Source organism: Marmota marmota, unplaced genomic scaffold (genome assembly GCF_001458135.2).
Source record: "Marmota marmota marmota unplaced genomic scaffold, marMar, whole genome shotgun sequence".
Lineage (NCBI taxonomy): Eukaryota > Metazoa > Chordata > Mammalia > Rodentia > Sciuridae > Marmota > Marmota marmota.
The window spans coordinates 5,370,574-5,394,466 of NW_026000076.1; the positions used below are offsets into that span (position 1 = coordinate 5,370,574).

The window sequence follows — 23,893 nt, forward strand, 5'->3', positions numbered from 1 at the left end:
TAGAGCTGTGACTAAGCTGGCCCCCAGCTCCAGGCAGGGGTAAAGGAGAAAGTGAAGGAAGAAGGGAAAGAGCTGATGTTGGAAGTGCAAAAGAGAAGGTGAAACTTAAAGCCTTGGAAGTGAGTTTGGGGAAGGAGATATGAAGGCTATCTAAATTTCCCACCACCTATATTAGATGGGTTCTTGTCAGTGTGTTTGCCCACTGATTGCCAAATCAGCAGATTTGGATTCTGCATAGCAAGTAGGTCTGGCTCCTAGGAGCCTCAGAGTAATGCAGTTGTTTCCGTAATTAACATTCCCACAATGTATGCTTAATGAAAATGTGGAGGAATGCATTGGATGGGTCGGTCTCCTCCCCTGGTCCCCTCAATCCCCAGGCCTGTCATATCTATACTGTTTTACTGAACATAGAATTAGAGGGTGATAGAGAGTGAGAAAAAGCTGGAGAGGAGATGGGAGGACACATTGATCCTGGCAGATGGGGTCAGAAACATTTACAGGACAATAGTACAGAACTACAGTTGGTTTATGGATTCAACTCCAAGGGTTGGGGGAGGGAGATTGGGAAGTTCACCAGAGTGGATGTGTGTATCTCTGGGGTTCAGGAAAGAGAGAAGCATGAACAACCTTGAAGAAAGTAAGAGTCAAACTGCCAGCTGGAGAAGCCAAGTATGGAACACAGGAAGCCCTCTCTCAACATTCTAGTCCAATCAGTTCTTCAGCCATAGCTCTGTGGAAAACCAGTGAGATAACAGAGACTGTTCTGCAGTTAGTGTGGGTTTGGACAAAAGGCAGAGATGGGAAGTAGAGCCAAGGGCAAAAGCGCAGGTCCACATTTAGGATCAGAATGGAAAGTGGGTGAGTGTGGGGTGACATTGAGTTTGGGGTCATTCAGTATGGGAAAGTCCTCTGGTGGCCATTCTTGAATGAGCATGCTTTATGAATGCATGATTCTCTCCCTGGGGCCGTTTTAAGTGAACATGTGTACCCTGGAATCAGGCCTTTCTTGTGTCAACACCCAACAGTTTTCGATAATAATAATCCCAAAGGCTTTTCTAGAATGTTACACACAGAGAAACGTGAAAATAATTCCAATATAGCAAATTTATCCTGCTTGCTGGAGTATATATTCAAGGATCTACTCTACCTCTGCATGGCTGGTAGAATCAGTGGCTATTGGATCACTGATTTATTGATTGGTCAACTGTCATCCAAAAAGGCCACACTGATTGGTTATATTTATGCCTCTTTCCCCATAACTAAGATAAACCAGAATATAACCTTTCAGGCAGATAGCGCAGGGCTGACTGACTTCCCAATTGTCCATCTCACCTCCTTCAGTTCCCCTTGGTTGTGCTCCACCATCCTGGTCTTCATTGCCAGTTTACATGTACCTCTCTCTTCCAATCACAGCCTACATCATCAAATCTTTTCACATTAGTCCTTATAGGGAAGATCTAGACCTATATTATGTGACATATATATGTGATTTACTTACCCATTTACCTGTAGACTGTTTATCTACAGGTAACCAGAAAGCCACTGTCTTTCTCAAAAGAGAAAGTAATGCTTCTGGAAAAATATGGAATGTATTAAAGGATCCAGCCCACTGAATGCCCAATGGAGATTTTTTTCTTCTTCCTTTTCACTCTATTCCTTTGACAAGTATTTACTCTATCTCCATCAGATACAGGATACTCTATTATTCTGCCTCTCTCCTCTTCCTTTAGTTTTATGATCATCCTGAACCGCTGTTTCCCTATCTTCATGGTGCTGGCATGGATCTACTCCGTCTCCATGACTGTAAAGGGCATCGTTTTGGAAAAGGAGTTGAGGCTGAAGGAAACCTTGAAAAACCAGGGTGTCTCCAATGCAGTGATTTGGTGTACCTGGTTCCTGGACAGCTTCTCTATCATGTCCATGAGCATCTTTCTCCTAATGATATTCATCATGGTAAGCCAAATGGAAAAGGCCTAGAAATTTGTAAACAGTTTTGTTCCTTATACCTTTCCTCCTGTTAATGAACTTGCACCTATTAGTCATCTGGCTACCAAGGATAGCATGACATCCAGCTTCCCAGCCCTTTCAGCCAAGGTAGAAGATTCTCAGAGAGAGAAAGCCTCCCTCAAGGAGTGTATCATGACACCTTCCTGCCCCTGACTACACAGATTTTTCAGCCCCATTCCATGCCTCTCTGGAGAGGCTGCTATTAAGAGAAGCCAGCACAGGGTGATTATGTGTTCAAAAGGGTGTTCTCTTTGCACACATAGAATGAGTTCAGGAACTTTTTTCCTGAGACTATCATTCCAACAACTGGCTATAGCTGAAAGTGAAATGCCCTTTCAGTGGTATTAGTGCAAGGGCCCTGGACTATTTATTAGTCATCATCATGGCTATAACACTCATGGCTTCACAAAATTTTAAAAAAAATGTGCTCCCTATAAAATCATCAAAACATCTCTGCTTTAAAGGATGGTATTTGGGGACTGGGGTAGTGGCTCAAAAAAAAAAAAATCTTCACCATCTTGTAGTGAGTGTTCCTCTGTCCTATGCAATAGTGTAGTGATCCACAGACTTGTTGAGTGTCTCCCATCCCATACTGGACCATACCTGGAATCTCCCTGATCCAAGAATGTTCCATCATATTTCCCGTCCAACTAACATATCCATTTAAACAAGAATCCTGTCCATTCTCTTTATAATAAAATTCCTAAATCTCAGGGATTTTGTTTTATAGTGTTACATTGTAATCCAGTGAGCTGTGGCCTTGGCCAAACCCAATGCTAAAGTTGAATGAAAACCAGTGCTAAGGTGGATAGAAGTCAATCTCAAACAACCTGATTCCACCTGGACGTGGCTTTAAATTTGCAAATGGGACCAGAGCACTACAGAGATGAGGGGACCAACTTGTCAGCAACTTCTTTTATCCCATCCTTGGGTCTGCTTATTCCCCAGTGCCTAGATAATTTGTGTTCTCAGAACTAAAGGAGTCAGGGGCTGGGGTTGTGGCTCAGGGGAGAGTGCTCATCTAGCACTTGCGAAGCCCTGGGTTCGATGCTCAGCACCACATAAAAAAATAAATAAGTAAAATAAAGGTATATGTCCAACTACAACCAAAAAAATAAATATTAAAAAAAAGAACTAAAGGAGTCAATATGTAAACATCTGACTGAACACCTGTGAGGCTTTGCCTGACTTGTTGCTATGTTCTCATGGAGTTCTCATGGAGAACTGCCTTCCTAAGAATGGACTATTTGGATTTCAAAGCTAGGACATGAGGTAAAGAATGGTCGTGAAGAGTTTCTAGCACAAAGGTTCCTCCTTGTGAAAATCAGAATATTACTCCAGTGATAAGCTGAGCATTCTACAAAAGTAGGGTTTTCTTTTAAATGACTTTCCCATCTTCCCTTGTTCCTTCCTCCCCAACTCAACAACTCAGGAAAGAAGCTGGAAGCAAAGACAATGGAAGGTTCCATTGTTATGCAAGCTGCTAGGAACAACAACATAAAACAGTGGTCATTGGTAAAAGTCAAAGCCAGTGAAATAGTAGTGCTGGCCAAATGACTTACATCCCTGGCTGAAGTCAGTGAGAAATTACACAGCCTGGGCGTTTGTGGGATTTTGCTTTGGGCTGGGACAAGAAATTGATTTCATTCTTCTAAGAACAGAAACAACTGTCCTAAAGTTCTTATAGTCAAAAGCCGCATGTTCGGCCATAGACTTACTTTTGCATGTGATTAAAGAAAGGGTGTGGCCCTTTCTAGTGTGACGTGGAGTACTTTTGACATATAAAATCAGGGGTGTTGAGTCCTAATTTTGATTTTTATTTAGACTTCCTCAGACATTTGTTCTAATTAAGCACAGCTCCCTTCCACCTTCCTTTGCTACACACACCTCTTTTTTTCAATCTCTTCCTTTAGTGCCCAGTAGGCTTAAGGACATGAAGGAGAAATGGTGGCCACAGCAGTAAGAGGCACACCTGTTCCAATCAACTCTTCCATGTTCATGACAGATACTGCTGATTGGTCTCTCTTGTCTACTGAGAAGAACCCAGGGCTTCATGGAACCACCACAAATAGACCAGAATTAATTTATGAGATGAACCCATTTGTACATTTGTATTCCTGAGAAAAGCACAGGATCATCTATTTGTGGAGTTATATCCAAAGGGTTAAACTCCTCATAGGTTGCTAGAGTGAAGAACAGTGAAGAAAGTCTAGTACATTTAAACATTTAGCCTTATAATGTGACTGGGCAGTAACTCACTTAGTGAGAGTTGCTAGTTTGCTCCTATTTTCTACATGACCAATGTGAAAGATACTGAATACTGCAAGCAAGTTCTGTGAAAAGTATTTGTATGATAGTCATGAATGAGGAGGGCCCATCCACTTCCAAGTGATCTAGATTCATTACTGACATTTCACATATGGTTTTGGCAAACCTCAGATACAAGTACAAATGGTCCAGTCAGCAGGCCAGGCCCCAGAAAAATATCAAAGCTTGTTTTGAGAGGGCTTCCCACTCCCTCTCTGTCCTCATCTACTTAGTTCCTCCAGGGTGCTATTGGTGCCTCAAGCACCCTGACCCAGGTCTTCTTCCCTTGCTGTAGCACGTTTCTCCACACCATCCCCTTTGCACCTGGGATTTGCTTACTTAACCTATAATAATTGCTGCTAAGTGATAAACTTAAGCACATTAAAATTTTTAAGAGTTTATCTGAGCAAACAGTGATTCCTCAGTGAATCAGGGCTCCACTCAAGAGATAGGGAAGCAAGACATAGAAAAAGAAAATATTCGATTGGTTAAAGTCCCTAGACAATTTCTGATTAAGTGACCCTTACTTGGAGTTGGGATTGGTTTGCTTATATAGAAATCCGAAACACTGGAGCCAGCTCAGCTTAATGATCTCTCAGTTAATTTTCTGTAGCACTGCCCATGACTGAGAGGCAGCCTAATGTGGCACCCCTCCCCAGGGAAATGGCATGTTTGAGATTAAGGAACTCCGAGAATAGAGGGTGAGTTGTGGAAATGTAGGCACTAAAAACAGGCACGGGGAGAGACCCCTCCTGGGCGGAGGCTCTGGAGGCCTTGGCATCACTGCACACAGGTCACCCCTGAATGGGATGGCACCCTGGGCATGGGTGGCAATTACTGACCCGAGATCTCTTTGGTTTCAGCATGGAAGAATCCTACATTACAGCAATCCGTTCATTATCTTCCTGTTCCTGTTGACCTTCTCCACTGCCACGATCATGCAGTGCTTCCTGCTCAGCACCTTCTTCTCCAAGGCCAGCCTGGCAGCAGCCTGCAGTGGCGTCATCTACTTTACCCTCTATTTGCCGCACATCTTGTGCTTTGCCTGGCAGGACCGAATGACCGCCGAGCTGAAGAAGGCTGTGGTGAGAGCCTGGGGCTCCCCCCGGCATGTATTGCCTCTGGAGGGTCTGTAGCAGCCCAGCCTGCTCTCTGAGGAAGTCTGCTTTACCTTTTGGCTCCAAATACTAAAAAGGTTAATGTAAAGCTCAAAGTGCAGGGGCGAGAGTACCAGTAATTGCCACCATGACCTCCCTAACGGTCCCTCTTCACCAATCCTACTTGATTAATCTGCCCTAAAAGTCCATGAAAAGCCAGTTCAGCCCATGGTCCCCTTTATTTACAAGTGAGAGGAAAACCAGGTGACCATTTCACTCACCTTCCTTTTCTTACTGTTTGAGAAGAATCAGAAAGGGGGGAGCTAATCCTTCACTGTTCAGAAAGATGTTTTCATTATCTAAAAGGGGCTTTTCCTACTCCAAAAGAACTTGGATCAAACTGGTTCTACAAGTGTCTTTGACATGCTCCCCAGTACATGCAAAATTGGTGCAGAAATGAATCCCCAGAGTCAGTCAGGCTTTCTGGCCAAGAGAGGACTCCTGAAATTGACTTTTGACTGCCTGAGAGACCTCTTAGTTCAGAATTCCCAAACTAACACTGGTCTTTTCTCTAATTGTTTTAAAATGGGCCATTTCCACCCTCTCATTAGCCCAGACTAATCAGCCTCAGTCCTGGAGGGTGCAGTTTTCCTTGTCCTCCAGAATCTCACTGTCTCTGTGCTGTCAGTCAAGAGAGGACTACTGCCTGCCTCTCTTTAGCAGAACTTGTTCTCATAATACAAACTCATTTGGCTGCAGAGCTGCCAGGGCATCTGCCTTTTATTTCTCATGTTAAATAAGCAGTTAGTTGCTGCTATATATAGCTCCCAATTTTCTAAAATGATCACAGTGTAGTGGTAGAAATGCTGCATCAGCCTAAGGGCAAAGCTGAGCTGCTTTGATATGCAGTAGTTAGTCAGACAGTATTTTTGAGGCCAAGCCAGCATCCTGGGAATGTGGATCCATAGGAAGTTATAGATCTGACAACTGTGTGGACAAGAACTGGGCTGAGATTTTTTTTTTAAGTGCTTTATGTAGACATAGAGCTAGAGAATCTATTCTTTTCGCAGAGAGACACCCTGAAATCTCTCCAAGGACGTCCAAACTACAGGGAGACCTCTGAGCACAGAGGGGTAGCAAATGGGGGTAGCAAATTCTTCTGCACATGCTTTGCAGGGACCACCATTGAGGACTTGGCTGGGGAACTTGCTCTTCATATTTTTTTCTACATTTCACCTGTTCAGTTGACTTGTTCTTTGGTCAGAGTGTAAGGGTCCGGCGAAGCGTCGGAGAAAGAGACCACCAAGTGACCACTCATGCAATTGGCAGAAAGGGATTTATTGAACCAGCATGCTGGGGCTCCATGCCCACTCAAGAAGGGAAAGCAGCCCAGAGCCCCGAGCAGGGGCTGAGCACTGCTTAAGTACACTTTTTGGGGAGGGCGGAGGGCTTTGTATACATCAGAACAAATCATCATACACCGCGGGAAAGTCAAGCAACAATTCTTAGACTTGATTAGTACATACATTGGCGGGAACAGGTCAGGCGGGAGTGATAGGTCATTTCTAAGGAGGGGGTTACATTTAAACTGATTGGTCCAGGCCCTGCAATGCCTACGTGCGACCACACAGAGCCCTTCAGTTATTAAACAACCAAATAGTCAGGGGAAATATTTACTGGGCAGTTCCAAGCATTGTCTTAACAGCTACAGAAATTTCAGGTTTTGCAGGTAGCATAGAAACCTAACAATACCTAATCCTTTACATTTTAACTCAGACCTTGCAGCTTAGAAACTTTACAACACCCGGTCTTTTACCCTTTAACTTTTACGCTTTAACTTCAATTTCTTTTACCCTTACAAGAGAACCTAAATAAATTCTAATCTTCAGTCTGAAGATGGGAAATGTCCATGTAATCTCTGGCTTTTCTGACCTATCTGACAGGCCTCAGGAGGCTACAAGACCATTCCTTGCCCCAGGAAACTGATGGCTTTGTGGACTTCTTATAGGGGACAGACAAGGCAGGGCACCAAAGGTAGCAGGAAACAGTTTTATTTGGCTGCAGCCAGATTCAGAGCATACAACTTTTGCTGTAATCAATTAATCCCCTGAACCCCAAGTTCAGGTAGTTTCAGAACTTTACACCCAGTGTATAAGTGGAGGGGCTCAGAAGTTCATTTAAAAGCAGCTTTTTCTTTAACTGTTTTGGGCAAGTTAATCCTTCAAGGACATTGCCTGAGAGGGGAGAGCTTCTTCTCCCCTTTCTTTCCTGCCCCTGCCAGCTGTTACCATGGAGCCCAGTGGGTAACTTATCTTAGAAATGTAGGCACCTTTGTAAGGCTCCAGCTCAAGGCCAGAGGCCTTGTTAAAGGATTTGTCTCTTTTTTTTTTTTAAATCACATTTTGCATTTGCAAACACACTTTTACAAACTACTATACTGGATAAATGTTTGTGAAAAACTAGGAAAAGTGGCACTCAGCACCTGGAATGCTGATCTCTTCCAGGCCAGTGGCCAAATAAAATAGAACAACAGGAAAATAGGAAGTTTAACTATATTGAACTCTTTTGTAGAGACTCGTTTGCTGATAGTCCTAAAATCAATTATGATGAAGATTTCTGGAGAAGTTTAATTAAGATTTTCTGTGGAGGGGGGGGTGCCACTACAGACTCTTCCAGTGGGATTGTCATAACACAGCTCAAGTTAACATCTTTGTTCTACCCAGAACTATGTGGGTTTCCTCCAAAACAGAAAGGAAAGGAGGAACAGATAGGGAAGAACATGAGAGCTATTGGTTCTGTGGTGTGTTATGCTGTGTGACATTTCTTTGTCTCCCCATTGCACTACAACATGACTATGTTCCATTGAACAGATGAGCATGGCCCAGTGGATATTGGGCAGGGGTCTCTGAGGCCTGAGAAGCATCCCCAGAATTCTCACCTATGGGAAAACCACCGTAACCCCTCCCTGACTGGCCTAACATTCAGACACAGCATGAACCCTCTTTTGGCACTCCTCCCTGTATACGGGCTTCTGGGTGCTGGTGGGTTGGGTAAAAGACCCTCTGTTTGTCTTTTCCATCCTGTTTACCCCACTGCAGAGCCTGCTGTCCCCTGTGGCATTTGGGTTTGGCACTGAGTACCTGGTTCGCTTTGAAGAGCAAGGCCTGGGGCTGCAGTGGAACAACATTGGGAACAGTCCCGTGGAAGGGGATGGGTATAGTTTCCTGCTGTCCATGAAGATGATGCTCCTTGATGCTGCTATATATGGCTTGCTTGCCTGGTACCTTGACCAGGTGTTTCCAGGTGGGTGTCTCCTTCCCTAGGATAAAGGTGATTGTGTTCTTCAGATTCCCAGATCTCACTCAACCATCTAGTTTAAATTTTATGTCTTCTTAGATCTTTGAATTTGGGTTCCAGAACCAGCATTTAAAACTTAAATCTAGAAGCCAAAGATACACCAGCAAATTTGGTTGGCTCTACTTTAGAAATAGATCCAGAATCTGTTTCATGTCACCACTGTCTCAGTCCAAACCTCCTTCTTCCACCATTAACTCCTACCATTGTGTTCAGATAGAACTTTTCAGAATCTGGGTCAGATGGTGTCAACCCTCTCTGTTCACATCCCTCCAGTGGCTTTTCTCTCATTTCAGAGTAAAACCCAATGTCCCAACTCTGACCTAGCCCATGCTTATTATCTGGCTCTAGTTATCTTTCTCATCTCCTGTCCTTCCCTTCTCCCTCATGTTTCTCTTCTCCAGATGCATTAGCCTCCCCATTGAATGCTCCCACCCTAAGTATACTTCTTCTGCAGGCCTTTGCACCTGCTCTTCTCAATGCCAGGAGATGTTTCTCTCTCTCCCTCATACCTGCAGGCTCATTTCCTCATTTTGTTCAGGTCTCTGTTCAGATGTCTCCTCTTTACAAGGATCTTTCCAGACTAATGATATCTATCACTATATAAACAACATTCCTTCTGTGCCTACCTCCCCATATTCTACTTTATTTTGGGAAATGATTATCACCACCTGATATGATATCTTTTTTTAAATTTTTTTATTAGTTGCTCAAAACATTACAATGATCTTGACATATCATATTTGACTCTCTACACTTAGAATTTAAGCCCATGAAAGCAGGCACTTGATCTGTTTTGATCTCTGTGACAGTACTTGTGCCCAGAATAGTGCCTGATACTTAGTAGTGCCTGACACTGAATAAATATCTAATTAATCTGTAGCATGAAAAATCAGCTCCTGAAACAAAATTGTATATTTCCACAGTTTTATATTAAATCAGATTTTCCTTCAAATTAGCATTTCCTATACCTTGAGAATATCTTCCTTGTGCTATGGTAGCTGGGTCTGATGCTGTAACCAAGAGCAGGTAGGGGAGGGTGAGGTGGGTTCTGGTCCCTGGGGAAAGACAAGCTCATGATTCTCAGATCATCTCAAAGCAGCCTTTGTTGGCAAAAATAAGTAGGCAGCAAACTTCAATGGGAGAAAGATGGCTAGGCTGAGTCCAGAGGCCTGGGCTTGGATGTATATTCGTTTCCTAGAGCTGTCATACCAAAATACAAAAATGGGTGGCTTAAGGGGCTGGGGATGTGGCTCAAGTGGTAGCGCGCTCGCCTGGCATGCGTGCGGCCCGGGTTCGATCCTCAGCACCACATACAAAACAAAGATGTTGTGTCCGCCGAAAACTAAAAAATAAATATTAAAAAAAAATTCCCTCTCTCTCTCTCTCTCTCTCTGTCTCTCTCTCTCTCTCTCTCAAAAAAAAAGAGAATACATCACTAAAAAAAAAAAAAAATGGGTGGCTTAAGACAATAGAAATTGGCATCTCACTGTCCAAAACCAAAACACAGCCATGTTCCCTCCAAAACCTGTAAGTGAAGGATCTTTCCTTGCCTGAAATGAGCTTCTGCAGGTTTTTCAGTACTCTGCCTCTTCTTGCACAGAGATACATCACTTGAGTCTTCCATTTTCACATGGTATGTCTGCCTTTACTTGGCTATCTACTTATAAACCGGTCATATTAGATGGGGGTCCACCCTACTCCAGTGTGACCTCATTCAATTTAACTGAACACATCTGCAATAACCCATTTCCACATGACGTCATTTTCTGAGATATATGGGGTTGGAATTTGGTGTCTTTATTTCAACACTGCTCTGACACCAAATGTGTTTTTTTTGTTTTTTTTTTTTCAGACACCAACCAATTCTCTGACACTAACCATTCAACCCAGTTCTAACATTATCCAGAATTAACAAAGATGCCACAGGCTCAGTTCACAAGAGTTCCCTCAATCCAGACATCAGGGGCAAAGGCAATACCAGGATAGCCACATTTTGCCACAGTGTCCTAATTTCAATGACAACTTTTATAGAGCATTAAACTCAGGAACAGCCAATAGAAGAGATGCATAAGGCCACAGTGGGGTGGGGGTGGAGGGTTCCATGTCTTCTCTGTGCCCAAAACCCTCCCTGCACCAAAATGTGCTTGCCAACCTGGATGCTCTCCAAGTCTTAATCAAGAATTTTTACCTCAATCTGCAGAGCTCTTTCTCCCCACAAGTCAGAGATTGGGGCTAAAAGTTTGTCACTTCACAAATTTGTTCTTTCTGATAACCAGTTTCCATCCTGCCCCACCCTGAATGAGTCACCTCATTAAAAATAACTGGGGTACATTGAGAAAAGGGGTCCATAAATAACAGAAGACACTCCTATCACTCAGGAAATGTCAAGGGTTTTAGGAGCCCTGTGCCCTGCACAGGAATTAAGGACTAAGACCAAGATATTATATATAATACCACTGACTCCAACTTGTCTTTTGGAGAGGGAGACAGTTCAACCCCTGGCAGTGACCCAAGCAAGATCTTGAACTTGATCATCTGTTTCTTATATCTCCTGTGCTGGTAGAAGGAGATGTACTTTGAAATTCTGCATAATTCAAGAGCTTGGTTTTAGCCAAGCTAAATAGTTTGTTTTGCAAACAACTATTTACTATGCAGCACCTTTGTGTGAGTTCCAGCAGGTTCTGGGAATTAAGGGGTGGCAAAGATAGACCCAGGCCTGCCCTGAGGAACTTACAGTTCAGTGGGGGGAAAATCATGACCCACAACAACTATTTAAAAAGCAAGGACAGTGTTCTTACAAAACCAACATTTTGTAGGGAGCAAAAGTTGCAAAAAACACTGGACTAGAAATTTGGAGTCTTTTCCTTGAACCCCAGCTGGATCCAGTAGAACGAGGGCTTGAAACAGTGATGTTAGAACCAGATTGCCTGTGTTGGAATTCTTGCATTTCTGCTTAATTACCTGTGACCTGGGGCAGATGGCTCAAACTCAGAGAGCCTCATTTTCTGTATCCACAAGAATAATATTACTACCTATGTTCTAGGGTTGTTTTGAGGATTAAATTATTTCACACACTGAAAGTGCTTATAGCAAGGCCTGATGCAGAGAAAGTATCCAACAAATGTTAGTGATTATCATCATTTCTGCTATCTGGTAACTGCTGATATGACTCAATTCTTCAATAAAATGTTTTCTTGGAAAACTGATATCAGCCAAGACCATCACTATTAGTGTTGCTAGTAACACCCAAAGAACATGACCTTTTGCATTACAACATGTTGAAAGCAGTAATCTTTCTGGTAGCCTGTGGATAGCTATATAATGGCTTGCAAACTATAAATATCTGTAGTTATAATTTGAGGTGGAGACAGATACATTCTAGATCTTATAGAACTGTGGTAGGGTGAGATAGCAGTTAACTTAGGTTTCTTATTTGCTTTTCTGTTTTCAGGGGACCATGGAACCCCACTTCCTTGGTATTTCTTTCTACAGGAGTCTTACTGGCTTGGTGGTGAAGGTGAGTTGTTTAAAAATTAAAACAAAACAAAACAAAAAACTCTTTTTTAAATTTTTTTTTTTTTAGTTGTCAATGGACCTTTGTTTTACTTAGTTATATGTGGTGCTGAGAATCAAACCCAGTGCTTCACACATGCTAGGCAAGTGCTCCTGCCACTGAGCTATACCCCCAGCCCAACAAAAAAACCCTTAATTGTTGACACTGGCTCCTTGTGCTAATGTGGGATGTACGTGGGTTGTCAAAAATGAGCCTTTTTGTCAAGGGTGAGATTCCTGCTAAGCCATCTCTACCACCTCCTAGAAACACAGCCTCTGGGAGCCCACCTTTGTGTCACTGGGCCAGTGACTGAGAATTGGCAAACAAGTTCATTCCAGTGGATTAAATGCCCTATTATAAGAAGGCCATACCATTTCAGGGTTCAAATAACTTTTCCAACTTCTCAGCTTAAAGCAGAGATCCAGGGAATCATGGAGGGACCTCTACATTTGTCCTTTGCTGCCTCCCTTCTGCTTTCTGATTCCTCTCCACATTTCCAAAATATAAATTAATTCATTCTTCCAAATTGAGAACTCATCAAAGGCAGAGGCAGAGCTGTCAATCTCCAAGGCAAACACTTCCAGGCTCTCCTAGTGTTGATCTTTCTTACAGTTGGGAAAGAAGGCTAAAAGGGCATTTGCCCATGATGGACCTGAGATAAAATTTAACTTTAATCCTGAACAAAAGAGAAGCCTGGAGAAAGTTCTAGAAGTACAGAAAAGCACAGCCTCTTTTGGAGTTTTTGAGAAGGCTAAAAAATTCTACAGCTATGTGCTACAGTTTCCCTAGATTTGGAGTTTCTGGAAGCAAAGGAAATACTTTCCAATCTGTTGCTCACCTACCTGCCCTTCACTTTATTGGGCCTAGACCAGGATTACCCTTGAAGCACTAAGATCAATATTTGCTGTCTCTAGGGAATTGTCTAGGAACATTAAAAGGCCTGGTGAGTTTTTTGGTGTTCTTTGTTTCTTTCTTTCTTTCTTTCTTTCCAATGGTCCAAATTTTGACAGCCCAGTATTTTCCCATTATATTGTTTTATGCATCTTGTCTATCTATTAACCTTTACATTTCTACTACAATAAAGTTATAATCCATAATAAGGGAGAATTTTCAACACAGGAGTGTGTTTCTGGAATATATTTAGTGTCCATGAATATCAGGACTTGGCTTTATTCCCCTCTCTCTTTCTCCAATCCCAAGAGATACTCTGCCTCTCAAGAAAAATATCTGAAGACAAATATGCTTCCTCAAAAGTGAATCGCATACATTTTTGCTGACAGAAGTCAAATGTTTTTTAGTTGTCTCACGGACTAGACTGACTTAGATATCTAACACTGTCTAAAACCAGAAAATAGCTAAGTTTCTCCACATTATCCCTTCCTTTCACAACTGAAGAAATGGAGTCCAGGATGTATCAGTATCTTGCACAAATCCCCACTGGTCACTGGGAAAAAAAATCTGGAGCTTGAATAGTTCTCCTGGCAAGGACCCCACCCCAATGGCTCAACTATTCAGAAGGATGTTTCCCCTTGCCATTACCCATTAGTGCAGTCTGCCGTCTAGTGAAGTGACCATGGGAGTTGCAGGGAATAGATTGAAAAATCCTTCAGGAAGCAAGGCTACAAATACTGAAGGGAGCACATCCCTGACCATCAGGCCCCTGCCACTGGGAAATTCTATCTTTCAGTCACTTGACTCTTGGTCCAAGGTCATCATGATCTGCTATTGAAAAACAAAAGGAATTAGTAAAAAACATATCATCTTCATAACACAATTAGTAGAAAACATATCATCTTCATAACACAATCAACACAATAATCTGGATTATTATTACTTCACCAAACACTCATCAGAAGATTTTTAATGTTTTTCCTATTTTATTGGGATGCATTGTGTTTGGCCATAGTAACAGACATCTTCATTGCCATGGCATTTAGGCCTCTCCATAAACCACAGAGCAAAGGGCTCACTCACATTATTTATTTGTCTCTCCATAAACCATAGAGCAAAGGGCTCACTCACATTATTTATTACATTGTCTTCTAGAACATAATTACTTAGTTCTCATCCTTCCATCAGCACTTATCTGACCATGAAGGAGTTTGGAAGTAATTTAAGTCAACATTAAGAAAATCCATACATTGTAAGTTTTAAGACATAGCCACAAAGGCTGCAATTGAATAAACAAGGAATAATATTTAAAGTAGTCATTTCAGGGATTATGAGACCAGCAGTTTGCCTAGGTCTGGTTAATTGACATACACCTGTTTTAAAGCCTGAATATTAACTTCAGCATATTATAGCTCTGAAATATTAGCCGGCAATAACTAATGACACAATAAGTTGTATTCTTATAGGCTACAGGTTATTTATCATTTTTTCTCTTAACTCTCACATTTAAGGTGTTAATTAGGTCTGTCAGTAATATAAATACGTTTGGAAAAATCTGTTTTAATAATCTTCCCAACAATTGTCCATATAGGTAAATGTAGTCTTAGTCACTAAAGTCCAGCATAATTGGCTGGCTTGGGTTTTTTATCTGCTGTCTAGCATACGTTTTTGTCACTGGTGTGGTCAATTTGTTGTTCGGCTACTTTGGCTACCTCAGTCATGGGAGCTGGTGATAACTGGCTGGTGACAAACCTCAAGTCGATGTCCAGTAGTTCAGTTTCTTTTTGGAATGCACACAACTGTTATAGGGTTCAAGTGGGGCATGCCCGTCAATCATACATAAGCAAGATAATATCCATAAGCCAATCATCTTCTGCCTAATGTAACCACACTGTGAGGGAACTCTAAATATTGCTGTCATGGTGGAAAGCAATCTGGAAGAGTCTTTGTCCCTAAGGGAAGAGGCTTACTGAGTCAAGGTAGTTTGGCCCTGTACCACAAATGCTGAGCACGTGGTTTCACTGACGGCTCGCTAGAGCAGAGCACCCCATCCTACAGGTATTTCTGTCAGGCCTGAAGAATGTGGATTCCTCAAGCTTCCAAGCTGTTCATAGCTGCTAGTTACAACTTAAGGCTATTCCAACATTTCCTCCCCTTTATTAAGTGTATTGCTAAAGGAGAACCCTGATGAGAGAAGAAAGGAAAAGGAAAAAGCATAGAAAAAAATGGGAACCAAGAAAGAGAAAAGCATCCAGACATGTCCCATTTCCATAGCTGCAGTTGTTTTCTGCTGTGATGAGCAGGCGGTCACTGTTGACTAGGTCTCTGGACGTGGGGAGCAAAGCAGTCATGGGGGGCAGGAGACCTCTCTCAGAGGGGTGAAGACTTAGGCCTTTGCACCAGTGTGTGGGGGGGTGAGATTCTGTGCCTCACCTCTGTTGGCCCCCAAGTTTTCTCCTGATGGCCGCTCTGCAACTGTGCCTGTCTTAGGTTGTCCCTCCCTTGAGGAATCTTACCTGTCATTGACTAACCAGCCATTCTTCAGGGCCAAACAGGGTGATGTGGAGTGTGCAAGGCATTGTCCCCAAGAGGGCTCTCTGTCTCCTTGATAGATAATGCCCCCGTGGTCTCCATACCAGAATTTACCTTAGGGTCGACAAACTCAGGTTTCTTCTCCATGGAGGCCCCAGCTCACAGCACTGGGCTGGTGAGGCTGTGTTCAGGAAGAAAGGAGAAAGGCCATAGACAGACAAACAATAATATTGTGACAAAGCCAAGAAACACAGATAGATGAAGAGGAGAGCTGTGCTAAGACTCAGGGCATGATCCCTCATAGATAACTGGCCCTCAGTTGGTGTTACTTACATCTGGTCCATAGCCACCATCCATGTGGATGTGGAACGATCCTTTATTTCAACACTGTCTTTTTCTCAAAAGACACTTCCAGTCAGTCTGTTTACCACAGAATCAATATATAGGTATAACTGACCATTACAGTCAGGACAATTAATCTAGTTTTATGGGTGGACTTTCCAGTCCACACTGTAAGACACATTAAAGGTGGACCTGGGAAATGGGTTCATACAAGTCTTTTCATAATTTTTACTTACCTGACAAGCTCGTGAAGCTGCATGGTTGTAAACTCTACAGCTGGAAATTTACCTTCCTGAGCCAGGTTTCTCAGTCATTATCATGATGACTGGTTTAAACTTTCCTTTGATATCTGATATAATTCACTGAGTCGTGTTAGGTAGCATTAAGACTCTCAATATTACCATTTAAGAAAAAACTTTAAAATATTTGTAAAATCTAATGTGCGTCTCTGGAGTCCTGTATTCCCCCTTTTGTTTATTTAATAAAATTGAGTAAAGGCTTGGCATAAGTCATAGTATCATTAGTTTAAGTTATAGATAATAAATAGTACAAGTATTTAAATGAGAAGAATAGATTTATCTTTTACTTATTATAATTCCCAATATAGACTAGTCGATCCTTCCTAACAATTTAGAAAGAATCCTCAATCTCTTTTTGAGAGAAGGTTTTAAAATATCTGTATGTTTTAGAATATTATCCTTTAAATAGGTATCTCTTAATTGCCTTTAAAAAATATGATTAAGGTTATTTTTTAAGGTAGGGAGTAGTTATATTTTAGGTAGGGAGTAGTACATAAATCTTACTGAATTTTTATACATAATAGGTTCAGTCAGAGAACTTACATAATATTAATGAATTTTTAAACTTTGTAACCTTTATTGGTCAAAATTAACATATGACTTTAATTTGGAGAACTTGAGTCTTATAAAATTTTTTTTTAAATTTTATAATTATCTAACAAACAAAATATGTAAAAATCAACAGTGTCTTTGTGTCTTAGAATCAATTAAATATAGTCTTAAAGAACAGTTGTCAAAATTGGGATCTAAGTTAGCAGTTTAATTTATTTAGTGTTTAATCAACGATGTGAATTTATTTACCAAAATTAACCTTTGTCTTAAACAGCAAGAATTATTAGGCAATAAAGACCTTTTTTTAAAGAAATAAACTTAACATTTTAATAAGTTTTATCATGACAAAATATGGACAAAATCTTAGCTCATATCAGTATAGTTAAATTAGGAAAATAGCCTGAAATATCCTTGAATTAATCAGTTAAAAATTTATAGTCAGTCTAGTATATATAAATCCCTTTTTTAATTGTTCTAACTTTTTACATCATCTGTTTAGGTAATAATATAAAAATCTTCTTATTTAGGAAAATACTTTTATCATTAAAATCTAGAATATAAAGACCTTGTTTTATCCAAAGATGATTTTTTTCTTCTTTTTTAGGATCCAATGTGTGTTTTCTTTTTGTTGAAGCATCTTTTTCTTTTAGAATTTTTTTTCTGGTTGTACTTTGGAACAATTTTTGAAAACCTTAGAATCTATAAATAAATTATTGTACTTTGATAAGAAATATCAAGAAAATATTTAAGTCAAAATCCTTAGATATTTTGTAGACAGAATTATATTTGTTTATCATTTTATGAGTTTGTACAATAACTTTGAAAATTATAAACTACTTGAAGATTGTATTTTTACTTAAAAGCAAATTTAGAGCAAACACATTTATCTTAAATATCTGTTCTAAAAGGCAGAGTACCTGATAAATGTACGTATAAAACATATAAATTATGGGTTTTCTGTTGAAGAAAAACAATTAGGCAAATATATATAAACTAAACAATTAGACATGTGCTAAATATTTTATAGATTAACAAATATAGGTTATCTGAATGCCAAGAAAAATATATATTAAGAATAAGGACATAACTTATAATTGTATTAACTTTATGTAACCATGTGGTTTTTAAAATACTTGGATCCATTTCAACTTATTTTTACCTAGGAGTGCACTCTTTTATGTGACGTCACTTGATGTAATTGAAATAAGATCCTCGTATATACATATTTATTTTTTATAGTTAGGAATGAGAATAAGGATTTTTTGGTCATCACAGGAACATTGCCAGCTTTTGTTCCTGTGACGAGCAAATGCATCCCCATAACCTCCAAAATTAAAAGTTAAATACAAAGAACCATGTTTGATATCTCTCATCAATAGAACATTATTTAGTAACACAACTATAAGAAAAGTCAGGTTATTTAACTCAGAACTAATTTAAATTTAGGGCTGCAACATAGAAACCTGTGGAATTAAATTTTTTCTGAAAAAGATATCTTTCGTTAGCATTTACAGGCATTTTAAAAATGCAGGCTCTGAGTAGCTCCAGTAGCAATCTGAAACAGTAAGTACAGGTTAGCGGCTGGAAGGCGGGACCAGAAGTCCTGTCTGAGTGACTGTGGAAGAACCAATCGGAAGCCCCCAAAGGTGTGGGAAGTGGGATCAGGAAGCCAGTTTCCCTGGCCAGGCACCTCGTGGTTACCATGGTGACACAAACACCATGGAGTCCACTGCCCATTGTCGGGGCAAAAGTTCCCCAAGTTTTCCTAGCCAATTGCATTTTGTTTTGTTTTTTTTGTCTGCATTTTCCCCCGCCTGGCCAAGATCCTCAATGGTAGTAGCTTGCTTTGCCTCTGCAACCTGTGGTTGCAGCCTGTGTATTCCCGCATCCTGCACTTTTTTCTGTGGCACATGGGTGTTTCAAAGGTTTTTTAGTGGCAGACGCCAGCGTTATCAGATCTTAAGCTAGTCTGTGTTCTGCATTCAGGTCAAGTCATTTAAGGGTTAAAAGCACTGCTGGCTTCAGGGGCTAGGACCCCATAGTGCAGGGAGCAGCAGCTAAAGTCTCTCTTCCCCAGCGGCTGAGTCACAGCCATTCTGATGCACAGAACAATCATGTAGCAAAGAGGTCAGTACGAACTTTCTGAGTATTCACAAAAACAAAGAAAATTGAAACTATTTCTCTCAAGGTAAACATCACAACATTTTTTCCCTTTTTTTTTTCACTCTCCTAGTGCAAACTTCTAGAACATAAAGGCCAAAAAATCTTTTTTTTTTTTTTTAGGGTATAGATGGACATAACACAATGTCTTTATTTTTATGTGGTTCTGAGGATTGAACCCAGGTCCCGCCCGCCTGTGCTAGGCAAGCACTCTACTGCTGAGCCACAATCCCAGCCCCCCACAAAAAAATTTTTATAAAGATTTACAAAAACAATTTTAAAAAATCCATAAAAGTGCTCTTTCCATGGAGAGGACTTAACTCAACAATATAGCCCATTAATCATCTGAATTTAGAATCTCAACAATTATACCCCGATATTAAAAATTTTAACGTCACAGATTTTCCTTTTGTCTAATTCACTTACTTTCTACAATTCTGCCCACAAAACTCTGCAATCCTAAGCATGCTTTACTTCTGGAGAGAATTACCAAACTCACTAACTTTCTTTAATATTTAAATTGGACTTCCCTTAGGAGCCAGCGTTTGTCGCTTTTGTCACAGCCGCTTAAGGACACAGACCTTTCGCCCCACGTTGGGCACCAATTGCCAGGTTTCTGTTTTCACGACTAAAAGGCTCAGGGGTCACTCCAGTAAAACTGGGCTGACTGGGCTGCGCAAAATAACCACCCAAGAGACACAAATACCTTTTGTTTGGGGTCGCTGTGACAGCTCCTCTGACCTTAAGGTCCGCAGGAAGAGAGAAAGCGAGAGCATGTGCTGACCCCTTTTATTGAGGAGAAGCTATTTATTTTTTTTTTTTTTTTTTTTTTTTTTTTTTTTTNTGATTCAAGTGGGTTATGAACCTCCCCCCTCACCCCATACACAGATAGCCCATGAATCCACATCAGTTTCACATCCACTTGATTACAAATTTGCCATTCCTAGTGTCCTGTTTGATGCTCCCGCCTGCCTTTCCCATCCTCCACCCTCCCCCCTCCCCACCTCCCTCCTCCCCTCCCCTCCTCTCTCTCTACCTCCTCCACTGTATAACCCTGAGGGTCTCCTTCTATTACCATGCAATTTCCCTTCTCTCTCCCTTTCCCTCCCACCTTTCGTCCCTGTTTAATGTTAATCGAGGAGAAGCTATTTAAATGAAGCAAGGGGTCAGGTTTCAGGGAGCTGAGTCTATCTTCATTATGTCCACTGTCAGCAGGTTGACTGACACCTGGGTAGGCCACACCCAAGGGCACATTAAGAGAAGGGGACACATATAAGGCACTTGCATGGAAGATTCTATCCTAAACAGAGCAAGGGGTTATATTATAAAGGAACAGGTGAGCGTAGCTTCACTCATGGGGCTATAGCAAGACACACCCATGCAGGAGACCCCGACCCTCGGACCCAAGAAGGGTGGGGAAAGCTCTGCCACATTTCTGCGACTGAGCGCCTCAGCACCTAGCCAGGGAGTGTGACCCAGTCACGTGCAAGGATGGTCTCCCACACCTGCATGCCCCTCCAGATCTACAGAGGGGTTGTGCCAGGGCCCTGGTGGCTTCTGCATTTAGAAAACCGCTCATCCATCTGCACTTGAGGCCAGGGTCCTGAGGTCTGGCAGCAGTGGCTTCCTCTTCTCCTGCTTCCTCTCAATTTGCCCAGCTTTTCTGCTTGTCTTCCCCTTCCAGGATTTCCTGACGCCCTTTGAGAACAAATGCCCAATTTACAAATGCCCCACGTTGGGCACCAAAAAAGTGTGTGTGTGTGTGTGTGTGTGTGTGTTGTATATACCACATGTCACAATTTGTCCAGGTTTATACCCCCACCAGACTCCACCTACCATTAACCCTAAGACACCTGAATGCCCTTATGGTGGATTTCTCAGAGGAGATGTTTCTCAATTTAAGCTGGCCGCCCATCTTATCAACTTGATTGGACTTTTACCAGAGGTTCATCATGATATCTACGTGTTTTGGATTGTAATGAAAACAACCAGTGGTGGGCTAAAGAAATTTAACCCATTCCAAATTCAATCTTGGTTTTGGTTTTGGTTTTTAAATCCATTTCTGGCATTGTAGGCCCTCCCTGGCACACTCAAAGGATGAAGGAGGCAGGGTAGCAGTAGAGCACTTGCCTAGCATGCTTGAGGCCCCAGGTTCCATCCTCAGCACCACTGAAAAAGAAAAAGCAAGAGGATGAGGTGAAACTCTAATTCTGAAACTCTAATTCCAGAACGCCCCTGGGCTTGGCAGAGATTGCACGCTGAGGCTGGAGCTCTTCAGTAGGACAGACCAGGGGGCCTGCAGGGGCTGGTCTCACAGGGGCACTGGCTCAGCCTTCTAAGGGGACTGTTTTCCTGTTGTGGTGGAAAACTCACTTGCTCCCCCTACATCTCCCCTCCTTTCCTGTCCCTGCTGATTCTCAGCTCTCACTGGGACAGTAACACTGGCTTCTGGTTGGTGCAGGGTGTTCAACCAGAGAAGAGAGGGCCCTGGAAAAGACTGAACCCCTAACCGAGGAAATGGAGGATCCGGACCACCTAGGAGGAAAGAATGGTAAAACCCTAATAAAGAGCAGAAGCAAGGGAAAGGCTGTGCACCCTTTAAAGGCCAGAGCAAAACAGCTCAGGATGGGTGAAAAGAAGCCCAGGAAACCAACTCCCTCTGTTGACCACTGTTGAACCTCATGTCCAGGTGCACGTGTGGGGAATGAATTGTTCAGCTCAGACATTAATGCATATTTCCTGGAGAAAGCAAATCCCGAATCTGTAGTGTGTTTGTGCCCTTGTTAGGCAGATCTCAAGTGAGTTGCATTAATATGCTGACTTCCAAGGATTTAGCAAGAACAATGACTTGGGTCACTGGGACTTTAAGCAGACATGAGCAATAAAGAAAGACAAAAATAAATGCTTCTGTGTGAAGGGGGAAAGAGTCTAGCGGAGCTTACTGCACTTCATGATTTACAAATCTAGAAGCCCATTCATTCAAACAATCAAAAGCCTTTCCTGACAGTGGAAGTTACCTAATCTTTTCTGGACTAAAAGGCCAGGTTCATTAGTCTGTGTCCCTGGCTCTGGCTGCTCTATCTTCCCTCTGAATCAATTCTGTGTTTCTCCCAAGGATTTTCAACCCTAAGCATGTGCATTTCTCTGGGGATGTTAGAGCTTAAAGAGGAACACAGCCTCTGACTTGGCCTGACATTGCTATAGAAGATCCAGCCTCCACATACCCCAGATACCATTTCACAAAGCTAAAGTCAGAAGCCAGCAATTCCCCCCACAGAGCTGTTTTGCAGGCAACAGTGCCTCTGGAAGACCCTCATCCCAGAGTATATGACAAGGCTGAGACTGGGGGCTGGGGAGACTGGAGACTGGTTCCAACTCACCTACGGGCCAGGCCAGGAGGCACAGAGAGAAGAAGCAAGGGTTTTTGTTTGTTTGTTTGTTGTTGTTGTTTTTAATTTTGCAGAGAGCAAATGCCTAGACCTACAATATTCAGACAACTAGTGAAGTGTGCTATATAGAGTTAAACACCCTGCACCAACCAAGAAGAATGAGGCTGTGGGTAGGGACAAGGGCAAAGCATGATAAGTCTACATTGGAGAGGATAGAAAGGAGGACAAGGCTTGAGGGACAGTGCTGAGGAAGCGTGGCCCATCCTGGAGTTCCAAGGAGCAAGAAGTCAGCTGTGGTCAAAGTGGACTCAAAGACTCAAGCCAAGGTTGTCTGGGATAATGGTGCCTCCAGGAATGGACATGGGGGAGTCTGAAGGAAACCATTGTCTGGGGAAGAATATGAGGAGTCTGAGCTGCTACCAGAAATCCATGAGGAATCCCACAGACCACTGGAAACAAGGGTCTGGGACTGAAGACAGAGCTTAGGGCTAACTGTATGCATGGACCATGGATGCTCTAGGATGAACATGGGCTCTGGGTTCAAATCCCAGCTCTGCCACTTTTGAGCCCTGTGACCTTGATAGGACACTTTGATGTCTGTCTTGGGTTTCCTCACCTATAGAAATGAGCCTAGTAATATCTACCAGGAGGGGCTGGCTGTTTTAAGTGTGAAAGGAAGTAATTCATGGAAAGCACTTGAAACAGTGCCTGGCACAGAATAAGTGCTAAATAAATGTTCAATACTATTATCTCATTGTTATTCTGCTTTTCCTTACAAAGGTCATAGCTGAAGCAAGGACGGGGTTGGGGTAGGGCAGGGAAATTATAGGCAGAAGACAGTGGTCTGAAGAAAGAACCGTGAGGAGCGTGTATGGCACTGGGTTTATATCATGTTGTTTGTTTTCCTCAAGACTCCTTCTTTGAACGTGAGCTTCCAGGGCTGGTTCCTGGGGTATGTGTGAAGAATCTGGTAAAGATCTTTGAGCCTGGTACCCGACCAGCAGTGGACCGTCTAAACATTACCTTCTATGAGAACCAGATCACCGCCATCCTAGGTCACAATGGAGCAGGGAAAACCACCACCTTGTGAGTTTTCTGGCAGAGACCACACCACCCTGCCATTTTTTGGCTTTGTTCTTCCCCTGTTAGCTGCAATCTACTCTTTCTCACTGAGTTTTACTGACAAAATTCACTTTATATTTCTGGCCCTGAGAATTTGTAAAGGATATTTCAATAGTCAAAGCTCACTCACATTTTGGTTTTAATTTGATCTTCCTAAATAGCAACAAGAGGGAAACAGAGTTAGTTTAGTGCTTGCTTTGTGTGCCAGGGAACTGGACATTCTAAGAGTTTAGGGGACTTTCCTGAAGCACTGAGTATAATGGTTACATGGTGACATGAGCCAGG

At 42.0% G+C, this 23,893-nt stretch overlaps 1 protein-coding gene across 1 annotated transcript in view; it reads left to right on the top strand.

The window, feature by feature from the left end:
• The window catches only part of Gclm (glutamate-cysteine ligase modifier subunit), a 262,266-nt gene that overhangs the window by 135,048 nt on the left and 103,325 nt on the right, over nucleotides 1-23,893 (top strand). The window lies entirely within an intron of this gene.